The sequence below is a fragment of the Haliotis rubra genome, unplaced genomic scaffold, assembly GCF_003918875.1.
Source record: "Haliotis rubra isolate DU_JTF1 unplaced genomic scaffold, ASM391887v1 Scf10, whole genome shotgun sequence".
Classification (NCBI taxonomy): Eukaryota; Metazoa; Mollusca; class Gastropoda; order Lepetellida; family Haliotidae; genus Haliotis; species Haliotis rubra.
Genome location: NW_025764892.1, coordinates 3,213,898 through 3,222,910, shown reverse-complemented (window position 1 = coordinate 3,222,910; position 9,013 = coordinate 3,213,898). Strand labels below are relative to the sequence as shown.

At 35.3% G+C, this 9,013-nt stretch overlaps 1 long non-coding RNA gene across 1 annotated transcript; it reads right to left on the bottom strand.

Moving 5' to 3' along the window:
* Positions 1-1,232: 1,232 nt before the first annotated feature.
* On the bottom strand, positions 1,233-6,596 carry LOC124261465. The gene is made up of 2 exons (XR_006894334.1): positions 5,166-6,596; positions 1,233-4,796 (listed from the first exon to the last, which is right to left on the bottom strand). It is a non-coding gene; the product is annotated as an uncharacterized LOC124261465 (long non-coding RNA).
* Positions 6,597-9,013: the final 2,417 nt, after the last annotated feature.

The following is a 9,013-nucleotide window of genomic DNA, read 5'->3' as shown; positions in this document are numbered from 1 at the left end:
TAGACTGATATTGTCGAGATGAAAGATACTTTGCCTAGTGAACAGGCTGGCCATATGGTAGACTGATATTGTCGAGACGACAGATACTTTGCCTAGTGAACAGGCTGATCATATGGTAGACTGATATTGTCGAGATGACAGATACTTTGTGTAGTGAACAGACTGATCATATGGTAGACTGATATTGTCGAGATGACAGATACTTTGCCTGGTGAACAGGCTGGCCATATGGTAGACTGATATTGTCGAGACGACAGATACTTTCTCTAGTAAACTGGCTGGCCATATGGTAGACTGATATTGTCGAGACGACAGATACATTGTCTAGTGAACAGGCTGATCATATGGTAGACTGATATTGTCGAGACGACAGATACTTTCTCTAGTAAACTGGCTGATCATATGGTAGACTTATATTGTCGAGACGACAGATACTTTGCCTAGTGAACAGGCTGATCATATGGTAGACTGATATTGTCGAGATGACAGATACTTTGCCTGGTGAACAGGCTGGCCATATGGTAGACTGATATTGTCGAGACGACAGATACTTTGCCTAGTGAATAGGCTGATCATATGGTAGACTGATATTGTCGAGATGACAGATACTTTGTGTAGTGAACAGGCTGATCATATGGCAGGCTGATTTTGTCGAGATGACAGACACTTTCTCTAGTGAACAGGCTGATCATATGGCAGGCTGATTTTGTCGAGACGACAGATACTTTCTCTAGTGAACAGGCTGATCATATGGTAGACTGATATTGTCGAGACGACAGATACTTTCTCTAGTGAACAGGCTGATCATATGGTAGACTGATATTGTCGAGATGACAGATACTTTCTCTAGTAAACAGGCTGATCATATGGTAGACTTATATTGTCGAGACGACAGATACTTTCTCTAGTGAACAGGCTGATCATATGGTAGACTGATATTGTCGAGATGACAGATACTTTCTCTAGTAAACAGGCTGATCATATGGTAGACTTATATTGTCGAGACGACAGATACATTGTCTAGTGAACAGGCTGGCCATATGGTAGACTGATATTGTCGAGACGACAGATACATTGTCTAGTAAACAGGCTGATCATATGGTAGACTGATATTGTCGAGACGACAGATACTTTGCCTGGTGAACAGGCTGGCCATATGTCATTCTAATGATAAACCATGCCAGCATAAACAGACTGCATACATTGTATGTAGAATATAACGACACAAAATGTAAGGAACAGAGTTTATTCTAATAAACAATATTTGTGTACAAAGATTATAATGAGAATCTGGAATGAGCTTGAAGTCAACCAGCATAACAGTGGTAAACAGTCGGATTATATGTTTCGGACGCAATGGGGAGGTTTATTGCTCCATACAGAAATAGATGATGACCTGCTTTTAAATAACGTTGTCTTTCAGAAGTTCTTGTTTTTACAAATATTAATGAGATTAGCGAGGAGGCAATGGATGTTTCTTAATGTTTCCGTAATACGAGCATATGTATAATATATATGGCATCTTAAATTGAACCGTTGGACAGATTGATCAGCAGGTCAGGGAGAAACACACAGATACACACACAGATACACTCACAGATACACACGCAGAGGAGAGAGACAGAGAGAGAGGAGGGATTGGGAGACGCATACAGAGGCAGTGCTAGAGAGGAGAGGTGGGTGAGGGACATACAGACAGTAAAAGACAGAGAGGACATACACAGGAGCAAGAGAGTGAGTGAGAGGGAGAGTTGAGAGAAATGCAGAGGTAGAAAGGAGAGAAAAGGGAGAGAGATTGACGACACACTACTAGCGAATAGGGTAGTAGATACAAAATCCCAGAGAGGACTTTGGACCAGAAGATATTAGTTAAAAACACATCAAATAAGACATATTATAGATATTTATTATATTATAATATTTGCTAAACAATGCAATATTGATATAAATGGGACGGACAGGCGTTAGTTAAATAAACATCAATTTAGTAAGACATATTATAAATATAATATTTGCTAAACATTAATATTATTATAAATGGGACGGACAGGCATTAGTTTAAAAAAAACATCAAATTAGTGTAACACAGATATTATAAATATTATAATATTTGTTAAACAATAAAGATTATTAAAAATGGGACGGAAATAGGGTTGTACAATATCGAACACCTGAAAGTACATATTCTCACCTACTTAACTGTTACAACAAGCTATCACTGGCGTTGCTGTCCCAACATAACAATCTATAAAACATGCATGAACTATGTGTGATCAGATCGTTTTCCCCATACAAAAGAATAGAATATATCTTGAGGAAAACTGCACTGCGTGTCCATCAAGCTTTCCGCATAGTTATGCTCTCTTATTGATAGTTATGTGGCGGTCGTCTATTGGACATATTCTTTTATGCCCCGTTCAGAATAAACTTGAAATAACAATTTACTTGAAGAACGAGGACAAAATTTTATGGATATACAACTTTCTTATTCTGTATAGGCGACGTTTCAACATAGATTCTAATGTCGTTATCAAGCAAGCGGTAGAATCCATGTTGAAACGTCGCCTGTACAGAATAAAGAAGTTGATTATCCTCAACTTTTAGAACTTCAAACAATAAACTTATTAAAGATAATCTTACATGTTTGACATAGTGATAATGTAAATATTACATATATCAAGAGGGACGGAAAGCAGATATACCCTTACATTATGTCGAACACGAACTAGGCAGTAAATATATCCAGAGTGTATCATATAAAAATAGACTGAAAACGGTAAACGCCCTTAAAAACAGAAAAATGTAAACAAAATAGTCAAAACAAATGTAAACAATTTAAGATCAAGATCCACGGACTTAGATGGTAAAGACTTTATATGTGTATATACCCAATTACAAGATACAAACGCAATAGTTCCATTAACCATCCACGTGTGGATATCACAATATACATGCTATATGATATCAGCAATATTACACTAGCAAGTCTATACAGCCTTTGAACGGATTGTTATCTATATGACTGTATATGCCTGGATTAATTCCTGGCCTCTATTTGTTCATTGCCATTACAAATCAGCGCCAAGTAACTACTGGTTTCCCGTTGTATCTTATCACGGTTGTTGCAACACAGGTACTTATACAGCTATCTGCTTCCTAGTTATTTCTGACGTTAAATAATAACTCACTCACTCACTCCTAGTTAGTTCATTCACCTGATGAAGGAGTAAGAATATACTCCGATCCATCGTGTTCCTCAAATAAAGAAACTGACATCCATAAATTCCAGCCCTTTGTTATTATATTATATGTACATGTATCTCTAATTATTCACTTGATTATGTCTATAAACATGTAATACCCTGTACCTTTCAAAAAGAAATAAAGTGATCAAAAAAAGAAGATTTATGTTGTACCTCTTTGTTTCTTTGGAAACAACATCATAAAGAATATCATGAGTAATATTGTCATGCGACCTGCATGGCATGTATGACATGATATAACAGACCAAGGCCCTAATATAGAACATAGAATCACCTCGATCGGGTCTCTGATTGGTGTAAACTAAGTTGGAAAATAATTTGTGACAATGTACTTTCTAAACAGGAACATTTCATAGTGCATATTTGTCATTACATGAAATGGTTTCAGCCCCTAAATTATTTGTTAAAATCATGGATAAACTGCTACATGCCTTTGGTTAATAACATCGTGCCAAATAACAATGCATTAACAAGTATTTCAACAATTGGTTGAATAAATAAACAAGGTGTTTATCCGCCTGATAATTATAAAAAAAGGTAACAAGTACAGATGGAAGGAAATAGAAACTTATGGTCTACTCCCATTTGTGTGTCTCACAACTGGGAGTTCTGACAAATGGGAGGACACCGAAACTTATAACTTCTCAGTATGCATAACAGCAGAATATGTTTTATGACGTGGTGTATCGCTGTGGGTTGTTGACTTGTAGACGGTTACACATAACGGTTTATAGGATTCACCCTGCACATGACAAATGACTCGAACATGATTATACAAAATTTTGATTAATTTGACAAAGCTTTTCCTGAAGAAAAACAACACTTATACAATTCACTAGTATTTGCAAATACCCCTCATAGCTGAATTTAATATATGAACATTTATATGAAATGACATTTGACATTTTGAAGAAGTACAAAACAACATATATTATATGAAATTATATAAATTGTGTTTTTGCATATATCACAATACTACACATAGGTAAAATCCACATAAAGTAAGTTTTTCTAAATAAATACGTGGATTAACTTACTAAATGAAATAATTAAATGGCATACATACAATTAGGACGTGTTTTACAACTAGGTGTTTTGTTTTGAAGTTGCACTAAGTTCATTAAACACAAATTGTCGTCAAGTTGTCAATTATCAGGTTGGTATATAATTTGCATAACGTATTAGCACATGTAAAACTTTACTGTCACTTTACTGTCACATTCTACATTCATAGTATGATACTTATCATTCAGAAGCGAGCTGTTCAAAATCGCTAGTAAACAACTGTTATACAATAACAACATACTAAACTATGTCACAGTGACTAGTAGGTCATTTTAAGTTTAGACAATCTATCTATTTACAGAGAGTTATATTACATAAGATATAAAATATATTTGTCTGTTTCTTCATTTGTGTCACATCAACAATATCTCTTATTAAGTCAATATAGTTTATTACTACCAAGGTTTTATCATGAGTGAGTTTGGTGTGACGCTTTCAGTAATATCACGGTGAGTTTCTGTATAAAGTCTACGCCAGAAGACCGCCTCCGTGGTGTAGTGGTTAGAGCGCCCGCCCGGAGAGCGGACGGTCGCGGGTTCGATCCCCGACCGCGTCATACCAAAAGACGTTAAAACACTTGGTACTTGTTGGTCCCTGCCTGGCGCTCGGCATTATTGGGTACAACAAGGACTGGTCGGCTCGGAGTCAGTATAATGTGTCTGAGTGGGGTATTCATGCTTCACTGCGGCATGGTATCTCAGTGGGCTAGCACTATAAAACCAGCTTCAGTCTGGGCGAGTACAAGCAGCCGCACATACACATACTTACGCATGCACGTCGTCATATGAGCGAAATATTCTCAAGCACGACGTTAAACCCAATTTCACCTCTCCTCACCTACGCCAGAAAATAGCCAGTCTCGATATAAAACTGAAAAAGATTCCACTGGGTTTGAAAATCAAAATAGATTTGAAATTCAGACATCTGGATACGGTTCTGGAAAGCTTATGAAACAAAGTATACAAAGCTGTTGCTACTATGGGTAGAAGTGATATCTAGATAATGATCATGAATAGATGGGGTGATCAGATTTTGTATCCCTCTGAGCGTCCACACTACTATAAGTACGAGAGCAACGAGACTCCAGACAAGGACATGTTCTATATAGCTGAACATGTGCGGCTCACTTTAACAGGGTTATTCCAAGGTGAGAGACTGCATAGCGTCGTACCCCACGTCGGTGTGACCTGACAAAGAACCCGAAGCTCTTGCATACTTTAACAGTCGTTTCATGGACTATAATAGGACACCCGTAAAGGGCAGACCTGCAATGGCCACCATGGTAGGTACATTTATAACATGCAGGCAATTTGTTAAACTAAAAAATTCTTAAACTGCACAATAAGTCTTAATTTTTTAATATGCCCTTTAAACCAAGTGACATTTTTATGAAATGTTTCTTACCAGATTCATTACTTTGAAATCTATAAGATAAGATCCACTGATTATAGCACGGTTTAAAAACTAATATTAATGAGCAAAATAATGGTAACTATGTTACTATTCTAAAGTATACAACAGGTTTAAGAGTTTTACAGGTTCCTTTAACCGCATGAATACACTCGCAGTAGTCTAAGGGAGGTAATCGGTAATTGTTTCCCTTACACTTGAATTATGCATTCTATGAAAACTCATTAAGCAATGAGTATGAACATATGCATATGAAATATAGGGTTAAAACTTGTGATTATATATCAAATACCTTTTTGGATATTATTTTAAAGGTGGCCTTCAAATTCACATAGCAGTGTTGTAGAATGTCCATGGATATCACAGTGCTGGCTACTTTCATAAGTTACAGGATATAACACATATCTAAGACATTTAAGTAAACACCAACTACATATGACAAGTGATCACATATAAGTCACGGGATATAACATTCTACTAACACTGTACAACATAAGATGCTTGATTTGAGTTTGTTCATGTTTGTGATAATGAAAGGTGGCACATCAACATCACAAGCCATCACATTTAAGTGACGGGATACAACATTCTACATCACTGTACAACATAAGATGCTTGACTTGAGCTTATTCATGCTTGTGATCATGAAAGGTGACACATCAGCATCACAAGCCATCACATTTATGTCACGGAATACAACATTCTACATCACTGTACAACATAAGATGCTTGACTTGAGCTTATTCATGCTTGTGATCATGAAAGGCGACACATCAACATCACAAGCCATCACATTTATGTCACGGAATACAACATTCTACATCACTGTACAACATAAGATGCTTGACTTGAGTTTGTTCATGCTTGTGATAATGAAAGGTGGCACATCAACATCACAAGCCATTACATTTATGTCACGGAATACAACATTCTACATCACTGTACAACATAAGATGCTTGACTTAAGTTTGTTCATGCTTGTGATCATGAAAGGTGACACATCAACATCACAAGCCATCACATTTAAGTCACGGGATACAACATTCTACATCACTGTACAACATAAGATGCTTGACTTGAGCTTATTCATGCTTGTGATCATGAAAGGCGACACATCAACATCACAAGCCATCACATTTATGTCACGGAATACAACATTCTACATCACTGTACAACATAAGATGCTTGACTTGAGTTTGTTCATGCTTGTGATCATGAAAGGCGACACATCAACATCACAAGCCATCACATTTAAGTCACGGAATATAACATTCTACTAACACTGTACAACATAAGATGCTTGAATTAAGTTTGTTCATGCTTGTGATCATGAAAGGCGACACATCAACATCACAAGCCATCACATTTAAGTCACGGGATACAACATTCTACATCACTGTACAACATAAGATGCTTGAATTAAGTTTGTTCATGCTTGTGATGATGAAAGGCGACACATCAACATCACAAGCCATCACATTTAAGTCACGGGATACAACATTCTACATCACTGTACAACATAAGATGCTTGACTTGAGTTTGTTCATGCTTGTGATGATGAAAGGCGACACATCAACATCACAAGCCATCACATTTAAGTCACGGGATACAACATTCTACATCACTGTACAACATAAGATGCTTGATTTGAGTTTGTTCATGCTTGTCATCATGAAAAGTGACATATGAACTATGAAATGCTTATTTACAACATGTTACAGGCTATTTTACGTTGCTGCTACAACACATATTTCAAAACCATTGCACGTTTCAGCAATATTTCAGCCATATGACGGTATAATCGATTCTGAACCAGACAATCCAATGATCGATCTACGCAGTTAGGATTAATGGGACTTGGGGAAAATTGTATTAAAATTGTTTATTTGCTTAGGTATATTTCCATGATACGCGGTATGTACAAGAAGGTCAAGCATATTTAACTTAGATGTGACTTGGTACTTAGATAAGTAGTACTTATCCCACATATACAAATACAATGTACTAAGAATGTTGTAACCAAATACATAGGTAGTAGGAATTATCAGATTATTAAAGTTTTATTTTATCCATTGCAATCATCTTTTGTCAATGTTTGATTCGATTTTCAAACTTATCAAAGTACGAAATAATTTATCATTTTCATTCTCAAACTAAAACATATTTACAATATGATATTATTGAAGTAAAAAAATACCCCAAACCAATGCATTTTAATATAAAATATAACAAGGAATAGATTCAAACAATAATAACATCTTTGATACAAACATAGATCATATATGTGAATATTAAGCTAATAACAATATCATAACTGGCATTCTAAGGGAGACAATCGGACTGTCTCACTTAGTTGAATACTTGGACAAAAGTTTAACTTTAATCATCCTTGAAATAATGAATTTAGAACTTAACCTTATTTATTTCTGCTTTTATACCTTAAGGTTGACACTTCAAAAGTGTTTTCTATCATTACCAAAATGATAACTATAGTAACAAATATAATTAAAAGTATTGCTATACCTGATTCATGATTTCCTATGATTATGAAACTATCAGAAATACCGAACGATTTATATTTTCCTGTGATTTGTAAAGGATGTTGTCACTTTTATTCACACATGTTTAGATTTAGATATTTATGTTAAAACATGCTTAATTTCAACCAATATGTACAATGAATAAGTTTCAATTTTATTAGCCTTGGTAATTTCATTTGTCAGCCTAAAGAACAATACACTATTTTCATTACGTGATATCTCTGCCGATGTTTTCATAAACAGATCAAGTAACAAGTTTGTTAGTGATGATTGCCCTTTTATGCACTTGTGGAAGACGTACGTATTTCTCTGGTTGGTGTATTTCGTAATAATGGATTCATAGTTGAAACGTATATAATATTAATCTGGTTGACAAAACGTTAAAATAAACAAATCAAACATATTTGGTCATGTATGCAATACTATCAAATATGTGTAACTAAAAGGACCTAATTAATGTGTCATGTACATGCATTCATATGATCTTTGACAAACTGGTATACCTAGGTAGTCTATATTCTAACTATCTATACATTTCTAACTCAGTTCATTAAAATGCTACAAAATATAATGAAAACAAAGAAAATATTCAAACAGACCCATAAAATATCTATTTGATATAAAGTTAAACACATATCTGTAAATCGAGTTGACAATGAGAGAACTATCGTTCAAAGTTATACAATCTGGTTTGTTGCCTTTTGTATACACTTGAACAAGGAATGCCTAGAATTC